Source organism: Neofelis nebulosa, chromosome 17 (assembly GCF_028018385.1).
Source record: "Neofelis nebulosa isolate mNeoNeb1 chromosome 17, mNeoNeb1.pri, whole genome shotgun sequence".
Lineage (NCBI taxonomy): Eukaryota > Metazoa > Chordata > Mammalia > Carnivora > Felidae > Neofelis > Neofelis nebulosa.
In genome coordinates, this window is record NC_080798.1 from 21,224,808 (window position 1) to 21,247,334 (window position 22,527).

The 22,527-nt window shown below is 53.1% G+C and overlaps 1 long non-coding RNA gene across 2 annotated transcripts in view; it reads left to right on the plus strand.

Moving 5' to 3' along the window:
• Positions 1–22,527, plus strand: part of LOC131499351 (uncharacterized) — an 85,439-nt gene that overhangs the window by 54,041 nt on the left and 8,871 nt on the right. The window contains exons 2-3 of one of the 2 annotated variants that reach the window (XR_009255818.1): positions 8,971–9,075; positions 14,091–14,143. This is a non-coding gene — a long non-coding RNA (uncharacterized LOC131499351). The remainder of the gene's footprint in view (positions 1–8,970; positions 9,076–14,090; positions 14,144–22,527) is intronic. The other variant, XR_009255817.1, reaches the window with a different exon arrangement.

Genomic DNA, 22,527 nt, shown 5'->3' on the forward strand with positions numbered 1-22,527 from the left:
CAGGGCAGGGAACGTGTGGTGGCTTCTAGGTGCTGAGGGCCTCAGCCCTACAAACACAAGGAGCTGGGTTTCTGCCGACACCCAGTGAGCTGGGAAGAGGACCCTGGGCCTCAGTTGAGATCACAGCCCCGGCCATCACCTTGACTGCAGCCCAGTGAGACCCTCAGCGGAAGACTCGACTGAGCCGTGCCCGGAGTCCTGACTCAGGGGAACGTTGAGATACCGAATGGGTGTTTTCATCTGCTCAGCGTGTGGTAATCTGTGTGAAGCGACGGACGGTTCACACAGGCAGGGACTACCTTGCCTTGTTCATTGCCATGACCTAGGAGCAGGTAGATGGCCTGGCCCCAGAAGGTATTCAATACCTGCTTGTTTGATGAATACGCGAATAGACGGAGGTTGGATACACAGGAGCTTGTGTGTGCTCTCCCAGACGGGGGTGGGGGGTGGTGTGCATACCCAGTAATACCGGGGGTGCTAGCTGTGTGTGAGCTCAGCAGGCATTCCTGACACGCACTGTTAGTGTGCAACTCAGGTTGCATTTGCGCGGGTCCAGGGTCCAGGGTCCAGGGTGAGGAAGGGTAACCTTTCCCATCAGGGCTGCAGTGAGTGAGTATGTAGTGGGTGTGAATTTCGCGTGCGGTGATTCACGAGGCCCGGGCTAATCTGGGGGGATCGGGAGAGGTGCGCCAGACTGGCCTAGGGCACGGACACTTCATCTCAAGGTGTGCTGAAGGGGACCCTAGGTTGGGAGACCCAGGGGTGGGGGCATGATACGATGGCACCGGGCTGGACTGGGGGAGCCGGCCTGCTCGTAGGAGTCTCTTGTATGGGGACGGGATACGTACTCTGAGTCTGCCAGGAGCTGTTTAAAATATTTTGATGGCGGGGCGCCTGGGTGGCTCAGTCGGTTAAGAGCCCGACTCTTGATTTTGCCTCAGGTCATGATCTCTCAGTTCGTGGGATCGAACCCTATGTCAGGCTCCTTGCTGAGAGCAATGGAGCCTGCTTGGGATTCTCTCTCTCCCTCTCTCTCTGACCCTCCCCTGCTCTCTCTCACAAAATAAATAAACTTAAAAAAATAAAATAAAATCTTTTGATGGCTTCTCAACGCGTTGGAATAAACCCTACTCCTTCTACCTATCTGTCAGGCCTGACATGCTCCCACCTGGCCTTTGGTCCTGGCCTCGTTTTCTCACTCCGCTCTGGCTATCCTGGCCTTTCTCTGTGTCCCCCCGATATGCCAGGTTCCTCCCTGCTTGGCTGTTCCCTCGGCCCGGGTGCTTCCCTCCGGCTCTTCTCTGAGGTGGCTCCTTGCACCTCCTCTCCCCAGAGAGGCCTATTTCGACTTGTGTCAGAAGACACTCCTGCCCACGTGCGCACCCCCCGCGGGTCACTCATTATTACAGTGACTGTTTGGTCTCCTGCACGACAGTTACTGCTGGCTGAAGTGATCTGGCTGACTCACGATGTACTCACTTGTTGGCTGTGTCGGCTGCTCGAATGTGAGCTGCGAGCTTGCCCGGCCCGCGTCGGTGCTCCCGCAACTTAGCGCCATATCCTCGGTACACGGCAGGTGCTCAGATAGCTGTGCGGAGACAGGTTGTCTTGCTTTGTGTCTTCGTTGCCCTGCATCTAAACAGCTTGGCTTGTTCTCGGTGACCTCAAAGGGAGACCTCTTCTGTGGACGCATTTTCTTTTTTTTAAAGTTTATTTATTTATTTTTAGAGAGGGGCGCCTGGGTGGCTCAGTGGATTAAGCATCCGACTTCGTCTCAGGTCCTGATCTCGATGGTTACTGAGTTTGAGCCCCATGTCGGGCTCTGTGCTGACAGTTGGGAGCCTGGAGCCTGCTTCGGATTCCGTGTCTCGCCATCTCTCCCTGCCCGCCCCCCCGCCCCCATGCATACTCTGTCTCTTTCTGTCTCTCAAAAATAAATCAACATTGAAAAAAATTATTTTGAGAGAGAGAGAGAGAGCAAGCATACAGGGAAGGGGCAGACAGAGAGGGGTAGAGAGAGAATTCCAGGAGGCTCCCTGCTGTTAGCATGGAGCCCGATGCGGGGCTTGATCCCATGAACCGTGAGATCGTGACCTGAGCAGAAATCAAGAGTTAGATGCCTAACCAACTGAGCCACCCAGATACCCTGGACGCATTTTCAAAAGTGGACTGTGGCCATCATTGTAGAGAAGAAGATGGAAGGAAGTCTGGTAAGGGGGTGATGGCACATTTAGCAGCAGGGTGGAGGGTGGTGGAGCTGAATATTCCCCAGGGCACTGGGTACCAGCGCCTGTGCCCTTGACCTGCAGAGCTCACAGCTCTCGTTTCGGGGTGGGGGGGGTGCCTGGGGCAACCGTCTCGAATCCCTGAAGGTTGCCACCTTCATAGGCAATGATCTCATTTTCTCAGAGAGCTAAACATGTTTGCCAGCAATATTTAATGCTGTATCGTCATAGGACAACCAATGGTTTGGGTAGGTACTTGGATTTTATTACACAAGAATTTCATTTCACGAAAAGAAAGGTTCTCTTGCTTCCCTCCAGGGTCTCGTGGTAGAAGCCGGTGAAATGGGACAATTGATAAAATGTTTCAAAATCCTTCTGGTTGAAAACACCATGGACTGCACCTGTTGCTAATCACGTGGGTCACTCACTGGGCCAAGAGTCCTCAACTGACAGCTGTACCTTGTTTTATTTTATGCCAATGTTCTTGGGTGGTCCCAGGGAGGTCAACATTTTACATTGAGTTAAATACACAAGTGGTGCTGCGTATTTTTTTTTTTTTTTTTTTGTGACCAGATACATTCCAGTGGGAAACAGGAATAACTCTGGATATCTCAAGGAGGAAGAGATTTCATATGGGGGATGTGATGCTTTGCCGGCCCGGAAGGGCTGGAAGAAAGGTGGTCCGGGAAACGGCTCTGGCTGTTGGAGAGTCGAGATTGCTCGGTACCACCGGCCGTGACCGCAGGTGCCTCCGGCGCATAGCCGGGCGCTTTGCGAGCTGCTGCGAAAGTTCTTATCTGCACGGTCCACACGCCTGCCCAGTGCTACCAGACGAGCAGTGATAAGGCTTCTGCCTTCTAAATAACTGGGCGAGTTTTTCTCATCGGCAACATCCAGGAGGTTCCAGAAAATGTAGTTTCCGGGTTTCTAGCCTCCGTGATCCACAGGAGAGCATGGAAGAGGGGGGATAATGGTGCTGTGTTGCCAGTGGACGTCATGGGGTCCTGAAAGCCACAGAACTCTGTAAAGACCCAATGTGTGCTTTGTCACGGAGAATGCAGTCAACGCCAATCATCTTTAGGCTCACAGATTAGGAAGTACCCGTTCATTTCTCTGGTCTCATAACCAGATGCCAGGGAAACCAGCGTCAACCCCCTTGAAACACTGAGGAGCTCAGGAGGGCACGTGATTCCTTGTAAGTGTTCGATCAGATCCCCTGGCTTCATTTCTTACCCAATTTCCTTGGCCCCACAGAGCCTTCCCTGTCACAACAGGAGAAAAGGTGGCAGTCACAGGAATGGAGAAGGGGGTGGGGAGCTGAGAAACATCTAAATGGAGACTGTAGGCGCAGTGGACAGTGGCCATGTGTGCTTATATGGCACCCGGGGGGAATCCAGAGAAAGGGATCCTCGAGTGAATCTTGGACAACCCTGTGAAGTTTCAGAGGCGTGATCTATAGCTGTGTATGTGTGTGCGCACCTGCCTGTGTGTGTGTGTTTGTGCGCACATGCGTGCATATTTTAAGTAACATGCACAGTGCAATAAGGGGAGATTTTCATTGGGTGGCCACGCCCCATCCTCCAGCCAGCAAAGACTGTTCCTACATATCAGTCTCTTCCGCTTGTTCGGCTCCTGATTCAGGGTCTGCCTGCTTTCTGAGAACCCGTGAGGTCATGCTGGTGGGTGTCCAGGAGGAGTTCAGTGTCCCAGCCAAGTCCACACAGCTCAGCACCGGCTTCTGCCAAGCACATGGCCCTGACCTAACAAAGCCCTCAGGGAGGGCTTGAAGTACTTCAAACTCGAGTTCAGGTTGGCTCAAATATGGAAGCTGGCTTTCTCCTTGCCCAGACACATGAGCCTGAGTTTCTGCTTCAGGTCAGAGGCTGGGGCCAAGTGAGGCGCAGGGAAGGTCTGTGTGCTCCCCAGACCGCAGGGAGCTCCACGGGGAAAGACTGAAGCAGGGAGCAAAGGGAACCCAGAGGGCCTTCCCTTGGAGTCCAGAAGGGGCTTCCGCAATCTCCTCCATTGAGCCACCTTCTTCTCCACAGCAAGGTTGCAGTCACTGAGCACAGGGTTGTGTGCAGGCAGAGGAGACAACATTCAAGTCTGAGGGTCAAAGCCATGCCCCGGTTTTGGACTCCTTGCATGTGAATTTGACTTCAGGATGGAACAGGTGGTCAGACAGACTGACCAACCCACCATGCCTCTATCACCTTGGTACACAGCCCACCCCGGGGAAAAGGGGGTCATGAGGGCAGAGGTATGGAACCCACCGCATTTGTGAACTCTATCATCTCGTGACTTCCTTTTTAAAAAAAAGTCATGCGAAGTTTGCATTCTTTGCATATATGTCGGTATCCGCTTTCATGTGAAAGAGAATGTGTGAGCCTGATTACATCATGCAAAGTGATTTCGAGGAAGGTCATGTCCCTTTCACTCTGTGGCTTTGTCCCGTGCCTCTCTCGCAGCTCCATGCATACCCCCCACCCAGTGGGACAAGTCCTGTGGTTTGAGAGCCTCTACTGAGAGGGACCCCTCCCTCCCTCCTTCCAGCAAGGTTCGCAGTAAAGGCTCTGGATGTGATTTTTTCAGGGGAGGGGTTGTGTTAGTTGGGGTTCTCCAGGGAAACAGGCCCAGCAGGCGACGGCTGACCCGGGAGGAGGTCATGCTCTCATACAAAGGCCGTCAGGTGGGAGACTTCTCTCTTCTGCTTGGGGAGGGCCGCCTCTTCATTCTAGCCAGGCCTTCAGTGGATTGGATGACCCCCCCCCCATATTAGGGTATGTAATCTGCTTTACTCCATTTCTTGATTTTAAATGCTAATCTTGCCCCTAAACACTGTCCCAAACCCACCCAGAATAATGTTTGACCAAATATCAGGGCACTGTGTTTGACCAAATAGTCAGGTTTGGCAAAGATTAACCATCACAGTGGTGTGGAGGGCAGGAACTAGGGATGTCAAGAGTTTCTTGTGAATGACCGTTGGGTTTTACTGGATACTAGAGTCTCAGCCTCTCGTCTCTTATGGGGTCGATGGTGAGGTCCCGTTAGGTGAGCTACATTCCAAAGCGCCCACCTGACCTGGTGAGTGACAGTGTGGGTGTGTAAAGATGAAAAGAAAGGACTTACTGGTTTCTTCTCTGTCCAGGTGGATCAGGCCTGGCCTGTCCCCGGGTCTGAGCGGGGTTCACAGTCCAGAGCCTGAAGCCAATTGCTCTGCTGGGTCTGAGGACTGTTGTCTCTCACGTCCCACAGCAAGTCACGCCCGCCCCTGACCCTGACCGAGTCCTGAGCCCCATCTTCTCCCACGCCCCTTAGCCCCGGCTGACTCGGGGGGTGCTTACCAACCCTTCACCCCCATCTGTACCGTTGGCCTGCACTGGGCCCACAGCAGCTCCGGGAATCAAGACGTTGTGGTCCCATCTGGGCCTGGTCCCCGCAGGGCAAGAACTGGGTTTGGGGACCCAGCCTGGCAGGTGGACTCGAGTAGGCAAGTTACCTGAGTAATGGAGCTGTGAACATGACATAATCAAATGGGTTCTTTCTTTCCTTCTTCCCAGCAAGAAGAAAAGATGTTTCTTTCAACGTGGACTGGGATGGTTTCGGCCTCACACTTCATGTAGCAGCTGGTTGGGAAATAAAACATCTTCCATTTAGATAAATAAACAACAACAACAACAGTCAGAAAATTAATAACCAGAAAAATACACTCATTTTATTATACTGTTTCCGGAACAAAACGAGACTCAGGCAGGCTCGATATGAGCCAGGCCTATGTGGGGGAGTGTGGACAGGCCCTGCTAGGGTGAGCTGGGGGGTCCCCAGGGCAGGTGGGGCAGAGGAGACACTGATGGGGATGGGGAGGGGCCTCTACTCATCAGCTCCCCCTTGAGGGCTCTGGGACAGCCAGCCAGTGGAAGGGGATGGGGTGGGGAGGGCACCAGTCTGTGAAATGGGCTGGGCCAGCCCTCCCGGCCCGCAGAGCCAGCCTTCCAGATCACTGTGACCCAATCCTCCCCCTAGGACTGTTTTCCCCTGAAACGTGGCCCCTGGGAGGTCAATCTTGCTCCTGAGGTTCTCAGCCCCTGCACGTCCAGCCACTTTCCCCACCCCCATTTCTGGCACTGTTTTCCAGGCTCGTCTTTCCCCGGGGCACGTCATGATGTTCACGGGTGCTTTCTACGTACCAGGCTCTGTGAGCAACAGCTGACATGTTCATGCTCATTGAAATCTCACAGGCTGGTGTTATTATCCTCATTTTATAGGTGAGGACAGGGAGGCCCCGAGGGTACCCAGGGGAGCCGAGCTCCAAACCTGAGTATCAGGCTCTGGCCAGAGGCTGCCAGCTACTGGGTCAGGGACAGAGGCCTCAAACAAAGTTAAACAATAATAACAATAATAATAATAAAGTAAACATGAGGGGATCTCAAAATGGGATTAAACACACGGTATATTTGATATGATTGCCTTTAAAAATATGGGCACTTTTAAGGCACAAAACCTTAATCCCAGTCGCAGGATAATGATTAGATTTATGGGAGTAATGTTGCTTCGTGGGGCACTCACTCCCAGGGATGTGGTTCAGGGGTGCCCTGTTAGCCGAGGCTTGATGAGTGCCTTTGTCTTCCGGGGTTGTCTATGAGCTACAGTCTGAGTGACTGTACCGCCTCCTGGAAAGTAGCAAAGAAACTCCCTGTCCTGCCCCAACCCTGCTCGTCCTTAGCTGCAGACACGCAGGAACTCTGTCCACACCCCAAACCCTCCACTGCCCTTCCCTGCCCCCAATCCTTTCCTACATGGACCTCTTTCCCACCCACTGCCCCTTCCTTTATCCCCCAAAGTGACTGTCAGCGTCTCATGGCATCTTACCCGCTCCCCAGTCCTGCTGGAATCCTAGCCCCTTCCCTGACTCTGACCCAGGGTGGCACTCCCAGGTGATGTTTTTCTCCAGTGACCAGGCCTGTGACCTGGAGGCGATCACATCAGCGGGGCCGTCATCTCCCGGAGGGCAGGGGCAAGCACGTGCCTGCCCGTGTTCCCTATAGTGCTCAGTGAAGGGCCCTGCACACGTGGGTGATGAGCAGCTGGTGGCCTGGGTGCCCGGCTGGGTGAGAGCCCTGGGACCAGCCCAGTGGGGACTTGTCATCATTCTGCAAAAGTTCTCGGAACTGAGACCCTGTGCCTGGCCCTGGGTGAGGGCTCTGGGGAAAGGGAAATAGATAAGGTGTTGGCCCCAACTTCGGAGTGGGGGTAAGATACACACACCCATACCTGGGACAGAAGGGTTCTTTAATGTTTGTGAGGAGGAGAGACTCGAGCCACAGGTGTTCAGAGCAAGGAGGTCCCAGTCGGGCCAGGAGGGGAAGTCTTGAGAAGGCCTCAGGTAGGACCATGGAGGACGGGGCCCTGGGTCTCCCTGGCCCGGGGTGGTCAGCAGGCATTGCTTGCAAAGGTAAGGCAGCATCGGCCGCTCCTTTGGGGCAAAGGCAGGAGGGGACTCGTACACTTGCTCTTGCCATAGCAGGTAGGGTGACTTTCCTGTTCGAGGGAGGGATCGATAGTCCTCAGCTGAGTTCAGGAAGACTGTGGGAGAAGCGGCGTGAGGGGAGGGGTAGGAGTGAAACTTCAGAGATCTGAGTGTTAAATACCCACTGCTTTAGCTATAAGAATCTGGAGGCAAGAGAGATGTCTGGGGTGAAGGGCAAGCTCAGGGACCACGAGCAGTAGGTTGAACCCTGCAAAGGTTTATTATTTGTGTCCTACACGTGAGGCAATCAAGTCCCACAGAGGCAGAGACCCACCATTGGGAAGGATCTTACAGCCAGTGGGCAGAGATGTCAGGCTTCAACTGCGGTCTGGGTGACCCCTAACTTGGTTCTCTTGACCACGGAACCACCTGCACATTAATGCAGCTCTCCTGCCTGTTTGCAACAGGCCAAACCACTCCCCACCCCGAGACCTCAGTGTTTGCTTACTGTTTTTCTTTATTGGGGGGCTCCCTAGAAAGGGTAAGAGTAAACTGTCAATATGTTGGCCTACGGTGTGCATTGCCTGTAATGGTGGCTCTCAAAGTGTGACCCCACAGCCTTGGCAGTGGAAGCGCCTGGGACCTTCAGGAGATGAGCATTCGTGGGCTTCACGAATGCTGAATGAGAAACGCTGGGGCTGGGGGTTTAATAAGCCCTTCGGGTGAGAATTTGGGAATCAGCAGCCCATGAGAATTCAAACATAGCCCTCCGTCCTCCCTGCATCGCCCTCTCTCATGGCCCCAGTGGCCCTGAGGATGGGCAGGGGAGGCGGGGGGAGTCTTGATCAGCTGTGGCCCTGCACCGGCCACGAGGGACGGTATCAGTGGAGAACAGCCTGGCAAGAGGCCACGGATCACCGTGTGTAATGGGGTCCACAGAGCTTCCACTGAGCCACTGTGGTGCGCTTGAACTTAGGAACCATGAGATCATGACATGAGCTAAAACCCAGAGTTGGATGCTTGACTGACAGAGCCGCTCAGGCGCCCCTTCTCACTTTTCTCTTAAATGATTTTTTTTATTCTGGAATAAGTTTAGAGCTACAGAAAAATTGCAAAGGTAACACAGGGTATTCCCACACGCCCCTCACGTTAGCAGCTGACGTTCCCGGGGCACATTTGTCAAAACTGAGATACCGGCGTGAAGCTATTACTGCTTCTCCACTCCTGATTTCACTGGGAGTCCTCTAGTTTTCCCACTAGCATCCTTCTCTGTTCCAGGAGCCAGTCCGGGATCCCACCTGAAAGGTAGCCACCGTGTCTCCCGGCCCATGATGGTTCCTCACGTTTGCCGTGACTTCGACCATCTCAGCGAATCCTGGCCAGGTATCTAGAATGTTCTTCCTACTTTTCATAGAGGCAAGAGTAGGTCTAGAAAAGATTTTCATCAAGATGGTATATTTTCACGTAGTGTTTCCCAATTTTTGAATGTTACTGGGTTATAAATGCTGGTCCCTACCAGGTAGGAGGTCTCACTTACATCGAGTCCGTAGACGCGAAGGAACGCTGTCCTTCTCAGGCTGGACACGGTCGTCAGGGAAGATCTGCGATAGCCACCGATGAAGTATTTTTATTTTTAATTTTTAAAATTCAATTTAAGTTTTAATTATTTTTATTATTATTATTTTAAAATTTTGTTTTCATTCCAGCAGGGTTAACATACAGTGCTATTTATATTAGTTTCAGATGTACAATATAGTGATTCAACACTTTCCGTACATCACCTGGTGCTCATCATGGCATAAAATTTTTTTCAATGTTTATTTTTGAGAGAGAGAGAGAGAGAGAGCGCATGTGAGCAAAGGAGGGGCAGAGAGAGAGGAAGAGAGAGCGAGAATCCCAAGCAGGCTCCATGCTGCCAGTGCAGAGCCTGACTCGGGGCTCGATCCCACGAACCGTGAGATGATGACCTGAGCCGAAACCAAGAGTCTGATGCTTAACTGACTGAGCTGCCCGGGTTGCCCCAAGCGTTTTTAAAAACTTGTGTGCCACACAAGTCAAACCATACATGCCCACAAGCCCTGCCCAGCCATGTGGCCGTGGCCCATGCGGTTTCTTTGCTGGAGGAAGTTTGCTGGCTACACAGGATGATGGATTTGGAAAGAAGCGACATTTGCAGGTTTTGTGTGGTTTCCCCTCACTCTCGGGGAGGTTTACTGTTGAATCACTGGTGGCTCTGTAACCATTTTCCTGGCTTTCCCTGGTCCCACTGACCCTGACAGGGAAAACTTCTGCTGAGGTTCTTTTCCCCGGATGTGGCCTGAGCCGGTGTGTCTCCGCCAGGTTTACAATGAACCTCAATCCCTCAGGGCAGGAGTCTTTTTGGAAAACGATCCTGTCCACGACTGGTTTAAAAGAGACTTGCTTTTAGACAAACCAGCGGAATGTTAGTGGCGCATTTCCGAGCACGTCTGCTCACCGGTCAGAGTTGGAGGGAAAGTTCCCTCGGTCCCAAGCGTCACCAGCTCCTGTCACCAGGGCATCGGGCATGGTGCTTGGCACGTCTTTACAGCTGCCACTCTCACCCCCTCCTCTTTATGGATGAAGGCGCCGGCCCACGGTCATGCAGCTGCTCGGCCTTGGGCCCAAGAGCCGTCCCCATCCGTGGCGGTTAGGACTCAGACTCATCGCCCCTAGGCTCTGCTGGGGATCTTTGTCACTACGGTGGGAGAACGCAGAGTCTGTCTAGGCAGATGCCCGTGTGGTCCGGCAGAAGGTGGTGTTTGGATGAACACCTGGCGTAGGGTTAACACGACTTGGAAGGCCCTTTTGCCCAGAACGTTCCCAGGTTTCGTCTGCGTGAGACCGGTCCCGCGGGACGATGTGCTGGACTCGAGGGCTTTGGCCACCCAGCTCTGCACCCAGCGGTGCCAGCCAAAGTGCAGAGCAAACAGCGAGGCTTGGTGTTTCTGTGAGAAACCAGCCTGTGAAAGGCCCTCTCTGTTGGCAGCCTCTGCACATGGCCACTCCTCGGGGCGAGCGCTGGGGAGAGGACGTCTTGCCCTTGTGGCGGAGGCACGTGGCACGTCCCAGCAGGGGGGGCTCTGGGCTCTGGGGCCGTGTGCAAAGCCCCTGGGAAGAGGGGTGATGCGCGATCTGGTCTGCAGCCTGAAGGTGCTGTTTGGTCCGTGCGCTGTGCTCTGCGTGGCTTGCAGATACGTTACAGTTGAAGCCCCATTTCCAGGCCTTCTGGCGTGCCGTAGAAATGGGACAGTTGTTATTCTCCTTATCTACGTAAACAACATAACTTTGCCAAAAAATTGAAAATGCGTACTTTGTCCCATCAGCTAAAATGGGCTGTCAGATAAGGGTGTGTGTGTGTGTGTGTGTGTGTGTGTGTTTCCCTACCCCCCCCCCCCCCCCCGTTGCATCTGATGAATGATGTAAATGGTTTTTGGCTTGGGAGTTTTTTTGTTTTTTTCTTTTTTTGCCAGGCACTCGAGTAAATGATCAGAGTAGTAACATTTTTAACCTTATCTATCATACTGAAACATTTTTTCTGCCTCCAATAAAACATGTCAGAGTCGATTAAGGGCATTTTTCAATGAGGTATAATTCACAGATTTTAGGAGCGACTCCGAGAGTGCTCAAGTATTAAAAAAGCTGTGGATTCTTCGTTACGGGCACGTTCCCAGCCTACCTTTTGCCTGAATTCCCTTAACGCTTTGGAGCTCTGCTCTGAAAGTGTGCGTTTTGTCTGCTGGCGGGGTCGGAGGAGCGGCAGGTAGGATGGCCGGGGATGTGTCACATTGTATCTGGTGACAGGGCCGTGAAAGATACGGCGGCTCGGTGCGTTCGGCGGTGCTTATCTGGTACATGAGAGCACATTACTTCCCAAAGACCGGGATCACTTTGGACAGTATCATTAAATGCCACGTCATTACCTGTTATGGAGCAGTGCTGTACCTTCAAGGGCCTCTTGGGACACGTGCAACAGTCGGAAGAGTGATGGGCAAAGACGGAGCTGGCATTAAATTTTCAATGGAAGCAGTATTGGCTTTGACTTTCCAGAAGCCTTATCTGTTAGATGGTGTTTGTCACTGGGCCGCGGAGCTGTGGATGTTCGTCAGTCGGAAGTTGCCGGCAGTTGAACGATATGGACAGGTGAAGGCTCCGTGGGGACCGGCCGGCTCGCGGAGAGCTGGAGGGGGTAAATTGAAGGTTTATTTATCCCATTCGCTGTCAAGGTCAGCTTGCTAGAGAGCTGTCCTATGGATGCTTACAAATGCCAAAATCCTGGCAAATTGTCGGAAAGAGCCTCCAAATCACTGACCTTTGTACAGCTCCCATCAACGTGCCCGTGTGTCTGAGCGGGGTCCTTAGAGGGAGTTAAATGGTTGGTAAAATGAGGCTTATGCTGTTGCTGTAATGTCAGCCGAGCTGCTACGTATTTTTTATTTTTGTGTTTTCAGCAGCAAGGATGAAGTTAAAGATATGACTGATGGGAGGCGGGGGTGTGCGTGCAAAATAATTATGCCGGCGTGGGTTCTGGCAGACGGGTGGGTCTGCGGTTCTCCCTTTGAGCACATTTCAGGCTTTGAGCCCTGAGGCATTTCAGCGTCCCCATTGTTATGCTCCCGGCTGGGAAGGGGCATCTGGGGGTTCCTTGCTGTCCCTCCTCCCCACCCAGGGCGCCCGTGTAGCCGCAGGGTCTCACGGGGGCTGGCCGCTCTGAGCCATGCGTTCTCCTGCTCAGGACTTGTGATCTGACTTTGCCGTGACAGCTAATTTAAGGAGGCACGACAGAGCCAATCATGTTGTCTTGTCTCCCTTTGGCCAAGGGTGGGGATTGACCAAAGCAACAACCGTGACAGTGAACTGAAAGTAGAGGTGATCAGTCGCCTGGGGATCGAGGAACACCCCCCACCACGGAATATTATGCATCCATTAAAAAGAATGTGCTAGAGCTGTACCTGTTGGCCTGGAGATAAATGCACAGGGCCCTGAGAGAGAAGTGTGTGAGCGCTGTCGTGAGATTTTACAAAAGAATAAAACCACCCTCTGCCCAGGGGTGCTAGATAAAACACAGGACGCTCAGGGGGCGCCTGGAGGGGGGGTCAGTCAGTTGAGCTTCCGACTTCGGCTCAAGTCATGGTCTCATGGTCTGTGAGTTCGAGCCCCACATCGGGCTCTGTGCTGACAGCATGGAGCCTGGAGCCTGCTTCGGATTCTGTCTCCCTCTCTCTCGGCCCCTCCTCTGCTCATGCTCTCTCTCTCTCTCAAGAATAAATAAACATTAAAAAATTAAAAACAAAAACAACAGGATGCTCAGTAAATTTGAATTTGAATTTCCAACGGTAAATATCTAAAAATAGCTTAAAAAATGATTTGGTTGTCTGAAATTCCAATGTAACTGTATGTCCTGTATTTTTATTTGCTAAATTTGGTCACTCCTCTCCCACTCCCCAACCCATAGTATGTGTGCACACGGTGTATTTGTATGTGGTTTTGCAGGCATGAGTAAATAAAGAAACACACATCCTGGATCATTCACAAGGGTTTTCTGGAAGGGGCTGCATAGGGATTGATATGAGAATGTGGGGTAGAGGACACAAGTGGAGAGGAGAAGGAGAGGGTGAGGCAAAAAGGAAGGACTTTCTAGATTTCCTGGGTCAGGGCCTGGGCTGGACAGTGAGGGCTCCGGGAGGATGTGGCAGGGAGGTCCTGGGCTGATGAACTCACCTTCCGGAGGGCAAGGCTGATGGGGGGCAGGCTGTCACGGGGCGAGGGCTGCTGGGGGCCCTGTGGGGTTCCCAGGAGGAGACTCTGCTTGGGCTGGGCGGTCAACAGTTCTTGTGCTGTTGGTTTGGGATAAAAAATAAAAGGTTGCATCTCATCGGGTCTGCTTCTCCTCTCTGGGAATCGCTCCTGATCTGATCTTCCTCTTTAACCCGACGAGCCCAGCAGGACTTCCTAGTGCACTTTGGGGGCCCAGTGGTGGGTGAGAGGGACGCCACGTCCCCATCTCCCTCTGTCTCATGCTGTAGGCAGTCACCACGGAGGCCCATGCATCCACTATTTACAAGACAGTTCAAAACTCTCCTTCTTATTTCCAAATTCAATTAAAGAGCCGCTAATACGTCCCAGGTTTGTTGTAACGAGCCCATAACAGAAACTGACATCATTATCAATTCAAACAAAACACAAACGCTTTATCTTCTGCTTCCTCAGGGAAACCCCCAACTTCCCGAGCTGGTGCCTCCCTGGGAGGGGAGGCCGGGAGCCTCACCTGGTCTCTCTCCTGCACAGACGCAGGGAGGTGCCTCTCATCCTATGGCACCAGACTCCCTTTGGTCAAAGGAGCCTTACATAATTGTGATTCTGGAATGTTCTTTCTATAGATGACGTCCCTTTCCAATCTCCTTTTGGGAGAGGAGCAGCTGTGCAGAGCCTGGTGAGTGGGTATTTTCTGTGTCCTTATGTGGCCCAAATCTCTGATGTTCTGATGTGGCCTCGAATATCAGCTTCTCATGATGCAAGCTATTTGAGGCTCCGACATCCACTGTCTGGAATGAAGAAGAAATGGGCCAAGAATCCTATCTGGGTGGTAACGCAGAGGAGGATCATGGCGTGGAGGTTGTGAGAGGGGACGGGGGCAGGACAGGGGCAGAGTGGATGACTCACGGGGTCCCGAAACTTCAGCCAGGGCACAGTGTGTCCAGCCAGGCTCCCCCTTCAGATCTAAGGACTCATGGGGTTTCTGCTTTAGAGCGAAGGATCTAAAGATCTAGGGACTCATGGGGTTTCTGCTGGCCGGGCCCTGAAGGACAGGCCCACGAGGTGCCGGGGAGAAGCAACATGAATAGTCTGGAACACAAACTGAGGGCCAGGAATCGCCAAGCTCCTGAGGTAGGTGACCTTGTCCACTCTTCTCAACAATCCACGGGCATAGGTAGCGACTGCCTCAGTATTTTAGGTTAGGACACCGGCTCACTGAGACGTCCTATCATTTGAACCTAGTAAGTGGTTCAACCTGGGTCCAGAGATCTGGGTTTAACTCTTCCTCAGTGGCTGAGAGGCATGGCGGACACCTCACCCAACAGGTGTCCCTGTGAGTCGTGGACTCCTTCATCGGGGACCCCCTGCGAATGCACAAGGCCGCTCCTCCTCTGGCCCCCCAGGCCCTTGGCGGCTTACACGCAGAGCTGTGGTCTCTCTTGTGGGGTCTTTCTCTGCATCCGGAATACCTTTCTCCTCTGAACGGGCCCCCGTGTTCCAGAGTCTTGCGGGAAGCTCTCATGGGCACTGGGAATCGGTCCGTTGGCCCTGGGAAAGATTTGGGGTGTATGCCAGTTCTGTGAGGCTGTGAGCCCGAGCCCTGCCACGCTGACGGCGAGCACTTCCCACGTGCCGTGGGGTTGACACAGTGGCGGGCAGCACGCCTTGGCCCCGGCTGAGCCGTGTGCGGCAGCCTTCCCTGGGAAGCTAAGACACAGGCTGTTTTCCCAAAGGATCTGGTGCCTGGAGGCCCGGCTGAAAGACCCCCGGAGCAATGCCTGGGCAGAACCTTCTGTAGCACTTGTAACGGAGTGAGTGCAAACATCCTCTCCGCTGTGACCACCAGTGGCCCTGCTCCAGCGTCTCAGGGACCCTCTGTGCAAACAAGCCCGGACCATCCCTAGTGGAAAATGACTAGTATTTTCTGCACAGAACCCATTGGCTCTGCCCTGGCTGGCTCCCAGCCACCCGAGCTATGTTTCCCATGCTGTTTCCGCAACTCCGAAGAAGGATGGACAGCCACAGGTTCCGCTGATGGGCGCCCAGACCCCAGAGAGGCCAGACTGTGCCTTCCCCTCACTCACCAAATATTCCTTAGCTGTGAAGGGTTTACTGTCAGCTGACATTGTCCTTGTCTCTGAACATGGTGGACAAAACACACAAGATGCCTGCGTTCGTGGAGGTTGTAGACTTTGGGGGAGCAGGAGAGGAACCAATAGACAAACAAAGAAGCCGATTTCAGAGAGCGGGAAGTGTTCTCTGCAAAGAAAATACCACAGGTGGATATGACTGGCGGCTTTATTTAGGCTTTCGGGATCTGAAAGCCAGCCAAGGGAAGGCCTAACAAAAGAGCATTCCTGACGCCGGGCAAGTCACAGGCAAAGGCCCTGGGGTCAGAGCAGCTGGTGTGATGGAAGCTGAGAGAACGCATCCGCCGTGGTTGGAGAGGAGTCAGATAAGCAGGCCTAACCGGGTGGCGCAAGGCCCTGCACCTGGAACAACGGTCGGGTTGCATTGTTAGCCTCTCACGCCTGTGACTTTCTTGTGCTGCTCCCTCCCTGGGAAAGTCTCCTCTTCTCCACCCACTGGAATCGAACTTTTCCGAGATGTGCCCCGTCCCGCACGGGATCCAGAGCTGTCACTAAACAGCCAATGGGAAGGTGTGTCTTTCTCACCACGGGCAATCAGGAATTCACTTGTCCGTGAGCAGAAGTTGCTGCTGGGGACAACTTCTTGCAGATAAGTGCCGCGTGGAGCCCTGTGTCCGCGCCGACCCCGGGATCCGGGCACCCTGAACAGGCCCTTGGCCTGTGGTGGGCTTTCTGCAAGGTGGAGGTTCTGTTTGAGTGACGGCTGCTCTGGGTCATCTCTAAGCTGGGAGATGTCCCCCAGGGGCCCGCGGGAGGTGGTGTTTCTGTGATAGTCACTCCATTTACTCAGGGGGCCCTCCTGAGACGGGGTCTGGCTGGGGCTTCCCTTGTGTGCCCCCCTCCCCACCTCTAATGCCCTCGCTGTGGACAGGTTCAGCCACCTGAGCCTGTGGTCTGCTCCGACCTTCCAGACCTGGTGGGACCCGGGAGAGAGCACACTCGGCCCCCTGAGGTCTGATGGCAGGTGTCTCCCCGGTACCCGCACCGTCTCTGCTCAGTTCCGGGGTCACTCTTCTCCTCGGCCCGCTCCCACCCACCAGCAATATGTGCTCTGGGTGGGATACACGGATCAGTGAGGATCCTCACTCTGCCCCTGGAGAGACAGAGAGGACTGTCTTCTTCTCCTTGGGTGACCCGGCCTCTTTCCCTTGCTCCTACTTTTTGGAGTCAGATGTGGTTCAGTCAGATGGCAGAGAAGGCATGATGATTGCAACCATATATCCTTAACTCATTTTGGGCCGAGAGCTAACAAACTTCCCTCATGCGTGATGGCAAGGGGTGGGGAGTGGGGAGATGTTTCGGCTCTGGCGTGGAATGATCTTGCCACAGCCTCCCTCTGCCCCAGCCACCGACTCCTTGTGATGGCCGAGCATCAGGACCAGGGACCAGCATGCTCCAGCAGGCTCTGAAACCCCAAGCCCAGCGCCCAACCTGGCAGTGAGTGACTTTTTTTGAGAGGAGATGTTCTCTCTCAGCAGTCAACTTTGCTAAAGCTGATAAAACTGTGACCTTGACCTTGAGGCAGTGCCATCATCAACAGAGCCTCAAGGCTGTGCTCAGGGCCGCCTACCTGTGCCACACCAAGTTGCAAAAAGTCTTAGGAATATTTACAGTTGGTCTTTAAACAGCAGTGGCTCTGAATAAAAGAGCCATATCTCACATCATTAGTCCATAAATATGCAGTTTGGTTTTATTTGTCAAATAAAATAACCTGAGATTGAACTGCCTGGTTGAAAGACACAGACATACATACACCTGTCTCCTTGCTCTGCCCCCTTCCCCGTCTTCATGTCTGCCACCCTTCGGGAATGTTCTTTGCCCAAGCACATCCTCCTTTCTCACTTTTCCAGGATTCCTGGGGATGGTCATCCGGGCAGGTTTCCCTCCCCCTCCCTCTTGAGGGAAGCCTGCTGAATGCCTGGACTGTCATAGTGACCCCCCCCCCCCCCTCCCGGCTCAAGCTCTTCAGGGAAGGGGCAGTTGGAATCCCCTCACCCATTTCCCTTATTTAAGGGAGCCTCGTTCATTTTCAGTTTATAAAAGGCTTGGAGCCTGTGCCGGGCTGGAAGTTGGCTCTGCGGGTGGTGGGAGACTCCCTGCGGGAACAGAGTGGCGAGGGCTCCATTATACCCCGGCCTGGGGCTCAAGCTGTCCCGGGTGGGAGTGTGTAACTGGCGAGGGTCCTGGAACAAGAGAGGGAAGGCAGGAACACATTTCCCTGGGGATCTGGGACTTCAGGTCATGGAATGCACTTGTGACAGCCTTGTGTGCCCTGCTCTGTCTGGCTCTGGGTACGAGAGACCTGGGGGGCAGGCGTGCTCTGGGCGTGGCTGGTGGAGTAGGCCGTGTGCCCCGAGTAGGTGTCACAGGGAAACGAGGATGGTGTGCTGGGTGGGCACCGGGGCTCCTGCTCAGTGGGTGTGGCTGGGTGACCCGGCATGGCCTCTCAAACAAGGCTACCTGCACGCCCTGAGTCTCCTCAGAGGACCCTTGAACTTGATCTAACTTGGCTCCTGCCCAGACAGAGCAAACCGTGTTCTGATCTGAACTCTAAGGGTTGTGGGTAATTTTGAAAGCAGGGATACTCACGACCACTCATCCTGTCAACGCACAATGTCACTAAGACTCAGCGCACTAAGTCGGAACTTTAGCTCAGAGTGCTGGTTCTTCTGCAAAAGAGACTTTGACTTTCAGACTTGCGTTCACCTTCTAGAGGCTGAGCTCCGTCAGGGAGACTAAGGGGCGCGATAGTGAGGTGTGAGGGTCTCATGTTCAGCCGCCCACACTCAGGGGGCTGCAAGGTCCAGTGTTGGAGTTGTTGGTGTTGCCTGGACAAAACCTTCTAGGCTCAGCTTTGGCTTCTCCTTGGATTCCGATGGTAAAATAGTTGTGTATTCCAGACTGGTGGTCACCAGCACCCTGTAACGTGCAGGGCTCCGACACACAAATAAGCCCTAGTTTTCAGTTAACGTGACTTTTTCTTACTGTGCCTCTTCAAGATACTTTTTGTAGAGATTTTAATTTCAGGTAATCTCTCTACAACGTGGGGCTCGAACTCACAACCCCAAGGTCAAGAGTGGCACACTCTACCGACTGAGCCAGCCAGGCGTCCCTGTGCCTCTCTGAGATACTATGCTCATAGATGCCATGTTTATTAAACAAGCCTGTGTTGTGTTTTTAAAAGGAAGTTGGCCATGTGATGAAGTTCAAAGCCATTGTATTTTTTCCCCCCATCAGAAATGCTGTCTCTGAAAGGTACTTCAGAGGCATAAGGCTTCTGTGCTCCAAACTGAGAAGTGATACCCTGCACCGAGAATTCATTCTTTATTTTTTTTTAAGTTTATTTATTTATTTTGAGAGAGAGAGAGAGAGAGAGAGTGAGCATGAGCAGGGGAGCGGCAGAGAGAGGAGGAGAGAATCCTAAGCAGGCTCTGTGCTGTGGGCACAGAGCCCAAGTCGGGGCTCAAACTCATGAACTGTGAAATCACGACCTGAGTCATGAAACCAGGAGTCGGACACTTAACCAACAAAGCCACCTGGGGGCCTGGAGAATTCATTCTTCTTGAAGATCCAGAAGTAAAACAGAATTAAACAAAGTATAAAAAGTGGAAGAAGGAAAGAGGTTGTCCCCGGTCTGGCTTTCCAATCAGTTTGCTGTGGCCTCGGCGTGTGTGGAATTGCCAAACACCGTCCCTGGGCCGAGTGATTGGTGTGAACCCCGGGGAGTTGGATAAGAGCGGAACAAGTCCGACGTGATTTGTCGGGTGGTCTTCGGGCATGGGAGGGGCTGGCTTTTCTCCCGCGGCTCTTACCCTTTTGGTGTCCTTGAGAGTTTCATCTTTTATTTTATTATTTTTTTTTTTTTTAACATTTTTTTTTTTTTTTAATTTTTATTTTTGGGACAGAGAGAGACAGAGCATGAACGGGGGAGGGGCAGAGAGAGAGGGAGACACAGAATTGGAAACAGGCTCCAGGCTCCGAGCCATCGGCCCAGAGCCCGACGCGGGGCTCGAACTCACGGACCGCGAGATCGTGACCTGGCTGAAGTCGGACGCTTAACCGACTGCGCCACCCAGGCGCCCCGAGAGTTTCATCTTTTAAAGTGAGGGTCATTTTCCTGGTGCCAAGATACTGTTTTTGTGCTGGAACACTTGTCAGGGATAGTGACATAAGACAGAAACTTACACTACTTGCCACGAACAGAAAGGAACGTGTCTTGTTAGCGGCACAGGCAGGATACACAGCCCAGGCCAGTGGCTTTTATTGCTTTGGCACGGGAGACGAAAACATCATCCAGTTCAGTGATGCTCTATCCTTGAGGGAACACGCAGGGTCTAACCCGAAGCACCAGAACCATGGGTTTCGGATGGGCCATCCCGGCCGACTCCAGACACGCACCGTGGGGACTTGTGCTCAGACTCTGGGGGTGAGATAAATAGCACGCAGCACTTTGCCGCGCCAAGGGTCAGACCCGGGCCAGCAGCCTTGCAAGGTACGGACGCATCGGTGGGACCTGCTCAGTGAAGCCACTTCCAAGGCCAGGGCGACCCTGCGAGGTCTTTCTTCTTGGCTGAAACAGCCCTTGCGCCGTGAGGCACGGAGGAGTGGGGGCTGCCATCGTTGGTCAGACGAACCGGCTGAACCAAGAGGGTCTGGTGACGGTGTCCTTGTTTCACGTGGAGAACATTTTCCCTCAAACGCTTCGTCCGGGCTCACCCGAAGCACGGTGCCATAAAACAGCCAAACAGAAGTTCCATGAAAAGTATTCTCAGGGCACCTGGGTGGCTCAGTCGGTTAAATGTCAGATTTCAGCTCAGGTCATGATCTCACAGTTTATGAGTTCGAGCCCCGCGTCGGGCTGTGTGCTGACTGCTCAGAGCCTGGAGCCTGCTTCGGATTCTGTGTCTCCCCCTCTCTTTGCCCCTCCCCCGCTCACAGTCTGTCTCTCTCTCTCTCTCTCAAAAATAAACATTAAAAACAATTAAAAAAAAAAGAGAAGTATTCTCAAACGTGGTTGTTGACGGTAAAAGAGTAGTACAAGGTTGAAAATATAAAACCCTTGTAGCCTGTGTTTGTTGTCTGTAAGGTCCCTCTGGGGCAAGCTGACCTGTGTCCCCCCCTATTCTCTGGGGCAAGCTGACCTGTGTCCCCCTTATTCTCTGGGGCAAGCTGACCTGTGTCCCCCCCATTCTCTGGGGCAAGCTGACCTGTCTCCCCCCCTATTTTCTGGGGCACGCTGACCTGTGTCCCCCCCCAATCTCTGGGGCACGCTGACCTGTGCCCCCCCCAATCTCTGGGGCACGCTGACCTGTGTCCCCCCCCCCCCAATCTCTGGGGCACGCTGACCTGTGCCCCCCCCAATCTCTGGGGCATGCTGACCTGTGTCCACCCCTCCACCCATTCCAGTTGACAGACAGCCCTGTCCTGGGCACGGGAGCAAGGGTGCCATGACTGGCCCTGCTTGACCCACAGGCCTGATGTCTGCAGAGAACAGGACGGACTCCCCAGAGGAGAAGGGAGCAGGCTCTGCCTCTGCATCACGTATTTAAAACATTTATACAACATCCTTAAACTTCTTCCAGGAACGAAAGTTTTAAATGAGGGAGAGAGCCTCTGCTATTTCAAGGTCTTGGATTCCTTCCCTTCCTGGCAAATGTGAGGAGCCATGCGGATTTTGAAGTTCCCTCCAGAAATGGAGGAAGACAGATTTAGCAAGGACGCAGAAGAGCCCACGGGTATGAAACACCTTGATCCTCTTTGAGCTGAAGCCCTTCTCACGAGGACAAGATATACCCAGTGTATTTCACGATCCTTTTCTGCGTCGGTTACTAGTGTGGCAACGGGACATGGGCATTTAGGAATGAGACCAAATGAAGATATGGGGGCCCCAATCTTTGCTGCCTTTGCTCTGACCCTCGGGTGCTTAGTATCAGTTTCTGTTAACCCGCAGGACTTCCAGAAAGGCCGGGCAGTTAATGTGTCTTGCTCTCACTGAACTCCTAGGGAGCGGAAAGATATTTTCTGTTTGCATCTCCAGCCAATAGCTGCGAGTGCTTGGTTATAAAGGTTGATTAATGGATGCTGATTGATTATTTGGTTCACTTTAATTGGCTACCCTCTCCGCCCCATTCCCCCGCCCCCAAATAAGACCCAGTGAAGGTATGATAGGCAATGTTCGGATGGCCAGATTGTAAGAACATGGAGTATAGTTTTCATGAGAACCTCAGTGCTTTTTTTCTTACGTTTTCTGAACAAGCGGTCCACAGTGACTGTGCTGCTAATAATGCATGCCTTCATCCGAGATTGAATTTAACCACCACCTGCTCTGGGAAGTCTTCCCTGTGTCCTGCAGGGTGGCTCTGGACCCACAGCACACATGTCTCAGGCTGTGACGGCTGAGGGGCATCAGTAGGAAGGAGACCGGGAGGGCAGGTCTGGTAAGGGAGGCATGGGCAGCTGGAGGAAGTGGGTGAGGGTTGGGGCAGCTCGTGTCTGTGGCGGAGAGAGGGAAGGGGGCGCTTCATTTTGGAAAGACAAGTGGTATGAAGTCAAGGGAACGGTGACAAGGAAAACCTATTTGATGACTGGATTCCAGGATTCCAGCCCCAGCCTTCCATGACAGGGGCAGCCAAGGCTGTGCATTTATGTGCATCAATTAAACCAGGAGGGAAACTTCAAAAGGAAAGTCATTCCAGTAAAAATCTAACAAGCTCGGGGCTGACTTTGAGGATGTGTGTGCAATCACAACAAAACCATTTTCTTTTTCCTCTGGGATAAATTATTTCAGTTCTCGGTGGGTGTTTGGAGGTGGGCTGGTCTTTCCCCCTAAAGATAAAGCCTGGAGTTACACAGAGACCCTCAGAAGAATCCAGAGGGAGAGACCTGAGAGGGGAGGCCACCTTGGGTTAGG